Consider the following 8,233-nt stretch of genomic DNA (forward strand, 5'->3'; position numbering starts at 1 on the left):
ATCACTTACAATGATATATCCCTGACAAGAAGATATCACTTACAATAAATATCCCTGACAAGAAGATATCACTTACAATGATATATCCCTGACAGGAAGATATCACTACAATGATATATCCTGAACAGAAGATATCCCTTACATATATTCCCTGACAAGAAGAATCACTACAATGATATATCCCTGACAAGAAGATATCACTTACAATAACATACCCTGACAAGAAGATATCACTTACAATGATATATCCCTGACAGGAAGATTCACTTACAATGATATATACCTGACAAGAAGACATCACCTACATAACATATCCCTGACAAGAAGATATCACTTACAATGATATATCCCTGACAAGAAGAATCACTTACAATGATATATCCCTGACAAGAAGATATCACTTACAATTAACATATCCATGACAAGAAGATATACACTTACAATGATATATCCCTGACAAGAAGATATCACTTACAATGATATAACCCTGACAAGAAGATATCACTTACAATGTATATCCCTGACAAGAAGATATCACTTACAAATGATATATCCCTGACAAAGAAGATATCACTTACAATGATATATCCCTGACAAGAAAGATATCACTTACAATGATATATCCCTGACAAGAAGATATCACTTACAATGATATATCCCTGACAAGAGAAAGATATCACTTACAATGATATATCCCTGACAAGAAGATATCACTTACAATGATATATCCCTGACAAGAAGATATCACTTACAATGATATATCCCTGACAAGAAGATATCACTTACAATGATATATCCCTGACAAGAAGATATCACTTACAATGATATATCCCTGACAGAAGATATCACTTACAATGATATATCCCTGACAAGAAGATATCACTTACAATGATATATCCCTTGACAAGAAGATATCACTTACAATTAGAGATATCCACATGAACAAGAAGACATCACCTAACATCAGTTGACAGAGGTGTGAATGCTTTGACTGAAAACAAACCTGAACCTAAATTCTCTAATCCTGTTCAACAGCAGAGAGTTTTTATTCTGACCTATTGAATCATTACGGCGGTTACCTCACAGTTCAACTTCTGTCAGACACCATGGGAAGGTATATATCTACTAGTTTATGACCTATTGAGTTGAGTCAGAGTATCAAGGCCACAGAAGTCTAATTAGCTTTTCGATGTGGTGAATCTGCTGACTGCACACTACCCGCTCTACAGTGAGCCAATGACCTGAGCAGGATCAGAGAATAGAGATCAGATGATATGTACGATGTGGGTGCTGCATACAGTGCTTTTAAGGTCGTGTGTGTGTGTGTGTGTGTGTTGTGTGTGGGTGTGTGTTGTGTGTGTGTGTGTGTGTGTGTGTGTGTGTGTGTGTGTGTGTGTGTGTGTTGTGGTGTGGTGTGTGTGTGTGTGTGGGTGTGTGTGTGTGTGTGTGTGTGTGTGTGTGTGTGTGTGTGTGTGTGTGTGTGTCTGAGTTTGTGTGTGTGTGAGTGAGTCATGTTCTCATAATGTCCACCAGTGTAATGACCCAGCCGTAATCTCTACGATAAAACCATAAATCTACTCCCTCACATTCCCATTCATCAGAAGAAGAATCCAAGGGGTGTCCAATCCACGGCCAGAAGTCTAGAAACGTGGCCGGACATGTCCAGCAGACAGACAGACAGTCAGAGAGAGACAGACAGACAGGACAGACAGACAGACAGACAGACAGACAGACATGACAGACAGACAGACAGAACAGACAGACAGACAGACAGACAGACAGACAGACAGACATGTCCCAGTCAGACAGACAGAGAGAAAGACAGTCAGAGAGAGAGAGATATGACAGACAGACAGACAGACAGACAGACAGACAGAACAGACAGACAGACCGACAGACAGGACAGTCAGAGACAGACAGACAGACAGACAGACAGACAGACAGAACAGACAGACAGACAGACAGACAGACAGACAGACAGACAGACAGACAGAGAAAGACAGACAGACAGACATGTCCCAGTCAGACAGACAGAGAGAGAGACATGTTCCAGTGGTCAACCCATCTCATCTCCCTCTCCTGTCTTGTCTCTCTTTCTTTCTTCCCGCTGGTTTCACCTACCTCTCCTCTTCTCCCATTTGATTAGATGTTCAGGAGTCTTATGGCTTGAGGGTAGAAGCTGTTTAAAAACCTTTTGGTCCTAGACTTGGCTCTCCGGTACTGCTTGCCGTGCGGTAGAAGTCTATGACTAGGGTGGCTGGAGTCTTTGACAATTTTTAGAGCCTTCCTCTGACACCACCTGGTAGAGAGGTCCTGAATGGCAGGAAGCTTGGCCCCAGTGATGTACTGGGCCGTACGCACTACCCTCTGTAGTGCCTTGCGGTCGGAGGCCAGGCAGTTGCCATCCCAGTTGTCATACCAGTGATGCAACTCGTCAGGATGATCTCAATGGCGCTGCAGTAGAACGTGTATCTGCCTTTGTCTTATCCCGTGTAAATTATCCCGTGTAAATATGTCTTTTTCTAATATATATTAATCTCACTTTCTGTCTACGAACAAAATATACTTTCCTGCAACCCGCCTCACCCAATGTGGTACGGATCTGCTATTTTTAATCCTTATAACTGGAACTTCCATCAGGAGCTAGTCAGCTAACTAGCTACTAGTCTTTGTTAGCCACGGCTAGCGGTCCTCGCCTTTTTCCCCCCGTCATCAGCCAGCCTTAGTTCGGACAACACGTGCCAGTCTGCACAGCGCGATATCAACCCAGAGCATATCGGACTGCTTCTCTCTACCATATCACCAGATTCCTGCCGCTCTGGATCATTACACCGGATCATTGCTCCGGTTCATCGCAGCTAGCTAGCTGCAAACGAGTGGCTACTGTTAGCTAACGCCTCTGTCCCGAAGCAAGCACAAGCTAGCCTTGAGCTAGCCTCGTGCTAGGCCCATATACCAGCTAATTCTAGGGCTACAATAGTTTATTTGCCAATTGGCCTGGACCCTTTATTGTTGACACGGAGCCCCACCGATTCTAGATAGCTCTTTCGTCCCACCCGCCACACACGCGGAGACCCCACCTTGCTTAACTTATCACTTCAGAGACGAAAACTCTCTCAGCATCACTCAACGCGTAGGTTTACATCCACTGTACTCACATCCTGCCATACCCTTGTCTGTACATTATGCCTTGAATCTATTCTACCACGCCCAGAAATCTGCTCCTTTTATTCTCTGTCCCAACGCACTAGACGACCAGTTCTTATAGCCTTTAGCCGTACCCATGTCCTACTCCTTCTTTGTTCCTCTGCTGATGTAGAGGTTAACCCAGGCCCTGTAGCCCCTAGTTCCACTCCCATTCCCCAGGCGCTATCATTTGTTGACTTTTGTAACCGCAAAAGCCTTGGTCTCATGCATGTTAACATCAGAAGCCTCCTCCCTAAGTTTGTTTTATTCACTGCTTTAGCACACTCCGCCAACCCTGATGGAAAAATGACTTGTGTCACGCACAAAGTAGATGTCCTAACCGACTTTCCAAAACTATAGTTTGTTAACAAGAAATTTGTGGAGTGGTTGAAAAACGAGTTTTAATGACTCCAACCTAAGTGTATGTAAACTTCCGACTTCAACTGTACATCTGATCGATTGATTCACTCTTTCATGTAAAAACGACCCAGTTCATGTCTCTTGCCCTGTAAGTTCATGACTAGTCCAGGTTCATTCTGAGTGAGCAACTTCAACTCAATAGATTTTATGTCCTGTTCAAGGGCCCTGATAGTCTCTTTAACTGCAATACTAGACAGAGCAGTATACTGTTGACAAAACAGARGTATTTGGGCCTTCCCAAAATCCCACCATTGTCTCAAAATTCCATTTACAGTTTTCACAATTTTTATCACACGTCTGCTGAAACTACATCTCGTGTACTCAAAACTTTAAACACAAAACAGTTAGTCAATTTCCCCAAACCCCACAGACATCTTGCAAAATGAAACACTGCAATCAAAATCATGTTTTTGTGTTGTATGGTCCAAGTGTGGCTTGGCGGTGGAGGACCACATTGTGCCTCATTGCTCTGCATATGGTGACATTCCCCCAGCGCTGGCCAGGTACCTCAATGATGGCACGTTGACCAATGATGTTCCTTCCTCTCCGCATCATCTTCACTAAATTTAATCCAGCCTCGTCTACTCCATGAACAGAAGTTCCTGAGGCATGGAACTTGCATCCAACTCCATGATTCTCAGAAATGACGGTAAATACTGTAATTGCTGTTTAGTAAAGTTCACTGGCAACGTCAATGAGTCTCTAATGTTTCAAGAGTGTAATACTAGTACATTTCTTACTTGCACATATTCCTACTGTTTATCCTTCTCTTTGGGAATTCCTTTCCAATGGGACTCTGTAGATGTGCTTCATCCTGGAGATGGTGTTTCTTAAGGATGCGGACTGTGGCTGATAAACTCACTCTGATGTTATGGAAGATGGCAGGGTTTTCAATCATCTGTTGTTGGATTTCTCGCAGTTTTATGGCATTATGTTCAACTACCATTTGCACAATGGCAGCCTCCTGTTCGTCTGTAAATAGATGCGTTCTACCACCACAGCGTGGTCATCTTTCAGTTCTACAAAACAAAATAGCATACAGTACAGTAAATACTGTAGTAATACAGTATACAACATAAACTTGTTACAAATTCCTCTACAGTCTTAACTGTGCTTTATGTTGTACTACTGTAGAGTAGTAAAAGTAGTAGAGAGTTCCAATGTCTTCACTACACACCTATTCTCATTTTGGAACGTCTGGATGATGGATGCTACGGTGAAGTTGCTCAGATTGGGCTGCACTCTCTGCCCAGCCTCTATCAAGGTCAAACCATAGTTGACCACATGGTCTGCCCAAGCCTCTATCAAGGTCAAACCATAGTTGACCACATGGTCTGCCCAGCCTCTATCAAGGTCAAACCATAGTTGACCACATGGTCTGCCCAGCCTCTATCAAGGTCAAACCTAGTTGACCACATGGTCTGCCAGCCTCTATCAAGGTCAAACCTAGTTGACCACATGGTCTGCCCAGCCTCTATCAAGGTCAAACCATAGTTGACCACATGGTCTGCCCAGCCTCTATCAAGTCAAACCATAGTTGACCCACATGGTCTGCCCAGCCTCTATCAAGGTCAAACCATAGTTGACCACATGGTCTGCCCAGCCTCTATCAAGGTCAAACCATAGTTGACCACATGGTCTGCCCAGCCTCTATCAAGGCCAAACCATAGTTGACCACATGGTCTGCCCAGCCTCTATCAAGGTCAAACCATAGTTGACCACATGGTCTGCCCAGCCTCTATCAAGGTCAAACCCATAGTTGACCACATGGTCTGCCCAGCCTCTATCAAGGTCAAACCATAGTTGACCACATGGTCTGCCCAGCCTCTATCAAGGTCAAACCATAGTTGACCACATGGTCTGCCCAGCCTCTATCAAGGTCAAACCATAGTTGACCACATGGTCTGCCCAGCCTCTATCAAGGTCAAACCATAGTTGACCACATGGTCTGCCCAGCCTCTATCAAGGTCAAACCATAGTTGACCACATGGTCTGCCCAGCCTCTATCAAGGTCAAACCATAGTTGACCACATGGTCTGCCCAGCCTCTATCAAGGTCAAACATAGTTGACCACATGGTCTGCCCAGCCTCTATCAAGGTCAAACCATAGTTGACCACATGGTCTGCCCAGCCTCTATCAAGGTCAAACCATAGTGAACCACAAAGGTCTGCCCAGCCTCTATCAAGGTCAAACCATAGTTGACCACATGGTCCACCACAGTCGCCCGAATTTCATCAGAGATCACTCTCCTTGTTCTTGGTCTTCCTCCACCTCCATCTCCACCTCCACTTCCCCCTCCACCTCCCTCTGCTAGGTTTGCTTCCATTGTTCTCCAAACACAGGAGTACTCACCTGTATGCAGCCTTTTTATCCAGACTAAAGGTCTGATTGCAAAGTGAACATTTACGCAGTTAGTGTTTGAACATGTGAAGAGTGAAAGTGATCAATTGGTAATTGATCTTATCTTGTTGAACAGTGTTGCTTTTCATTTGCACACAATAGATTTTAGTTGTGAATGTCGTGCAAAAGGTAGAGAATTGTGTGTTGTGTTTAGCCAAATGTTTGTTATTAAATTGCAATCTGAGTGTAAAGCAAAACATGTGCCAGTACTATTGCAGATTTGGTGTCTGGTTCTGCTAAATGAGTTACAGGTTCGGGTCATTGTGCCTCATGGGCCAGTTTTAGTGTGTAAACAATTGGGAAAAACTTTAATAACCCTCCATTTTCCCCAAAACAACAACAACTTTTCACAAACCATGGTGTCATATAATAACTTAAGAGTAAAATACCAATAAGGTGATGAGCTTCGTGAACAGGACAAGTGAATATCAACTGTAACAATATGGTGACCAGAAAAAGTAATGTCACACCAAAAGCAGAAGAAACCTCCGTGGACCACCTGCGTCCCTTTTCAGGCAAGCAAAGGGACGCCTGGATCCCCACACACAAAACACCTTTGACTACCTGTACTAGCATAAGCCATATACAGTCTGTTGTCATACTTGACTTTAAACGATAACTCCAAAGTCTGSTCCYGTGAGTCCAAAAACATAAACACCTGTTGCCGAAACGACATAACCTGTTTCAGAGCCGTGTGTAACGGGACAATTTTAATTGAACTTGCAAACTTCCCAAACCGCAATAACTCGTGCTCCAATAGCTCATTGGGAATGAACAGCGGTACATTTGAAATAGTAACCCTTGTTGAAGGAGTAAAAAGCGGCGTAACTTGAATAAACATACCTTTAAGAAGTACGCCATGCTCAACCATTTGATCGACAAGACGCTCTTCTTTAATAAAAACCATCACCGCTTTATTCATCCTCGATGCATAAGCAACATTTTCATATCCTACCTTCTCTCCTATGGCGATCAGAAACACCTCCACAGTGACAGTAGCTTCAGTAACACCCCTGAAGCCGTGCCGAATTGACAGGGACGGTGTCCCCATGTGGGTCGCCATCCCCACCAAAACCAGGGCAATTCCAACAAGAAATACAACGTACCTAATTCTACCACTAACACGTAATCATGCATAGAAAAAGGAAAACCACCAAGAAAAGGAAACAAAAAAGAAAACACCGGCGTTCTAACCCCCGACACCACTCGCTCATGCAATTCCCAGCATGCACCAACACTCCCAGCATGCAGAGAGAGAGAGAGAGTTAYAGACAGAGACAGAGACGGATCATTTTTTAAAGAATTTCAGGTTGTGTTGTTTGGATCAAATAAATATTTTAAATAAGTAATTATGAATTTTTTCATCATTGTGTCAACCGAACTAAAATACAAACCTAGTGAGTAATTCATTAAAACAAACAAAGCCACTATCATTCAGAATCAGAATGTGGAATGACATACGTCATGCGGGGACTCAGGGTAATTTAAATGAAAGAACTGGAACATGTTATTCGCTGAATTAGTTAATTAATGTTAATGACCTTCATCAATCTCACTCACAATTCACCGTTTTTTTTTTTCAGGAATATTTTCACTGCAGCCCACTAGCTGTTGCCTAGATGCAGGTAACACAACACTCAGTAAATAACAGCTGAATGTTAGTAGGCTAAGAGGGAAAGAATGCTTTAGACACGCATTKATTAGAAGTAGAGTTAATAAGTGTCTAAACCATTAAGTCATCAGATTGAAATGTTCGTCTCGTATCCACACATAATAACTGAGGTAGAATTCATTTAATTTTTTTTACACAGACAGACTAATTCTGATCTTTTGCGCAATTATCTGATTGGACAAAATACCAATGAATGAAAAACAGATCAGAATTGGGCTGCTGTGTAAACGTGGCGATAGAGGGGGCAGTCAAAAAAAAGGTGGCCATTCACACACTCACATGCACTTATTTGGATCCACAATAAAATGTATGTTACTCAAGGGTCATACTGTACTGTATATAACCTTAAGTCAGTTGACCAGTAAGACCCAATTTGTCACCACCGACACATGCTCATTTACCCCTCATACATCTCACACACACACGCGCACGCGCACGCGCACACACCACACACACACACACACACACACCACCACAACCACACAGCACACCTACACACACAACACACACACACACACACACACACACACACACACACACACCACAGCACACCG

General features: G+C 43.2%; 1 protein-coding gene across 2 annotated transcripts in view; it reads left to right on the forward strand.

Annotated features, from left to right (window-relative positions):
- npvf (neuropeptide VF precursor) overlaps positions 1-8,233 on the forward strand; it is a 21,968-nt gene that overhangs the window by 10,687 nt on the left and 3,048 nt on the right. The window contains exon 2 of one of the 2 annotated variants that reach the window (XM_070439088.1): positions 7,591-7,632. The exons of the other annotated variant lie outside the window; for it this stretch is intronic. The gene's annotated coding sequence lies outside the window, so the exon portion shown is untranslated. The remainder of the gene's footprint in view (positions 1-7,590; positions 7,633-8,233) is intronic. 2 annotated transcript variants of the gene reach the window in all.

Source organism: Salvelinus sp. IW2-2015, unplaced genomic scaffold (genome assembly GCF_002910315.2).
Source record: "Salvelinus sp. IW2-2015 unplaced genomic scaffold, ASM291031v2 Un_scaffold1402, whole genome shotgun sequence".
Taxonomy (NCBI): Eukaryota; Metazoa; Chordata; class Actinopteri; order Salmoniformes; family Salmonidae; genus Salvelinus; species Salvelinus sp. IW2-2015.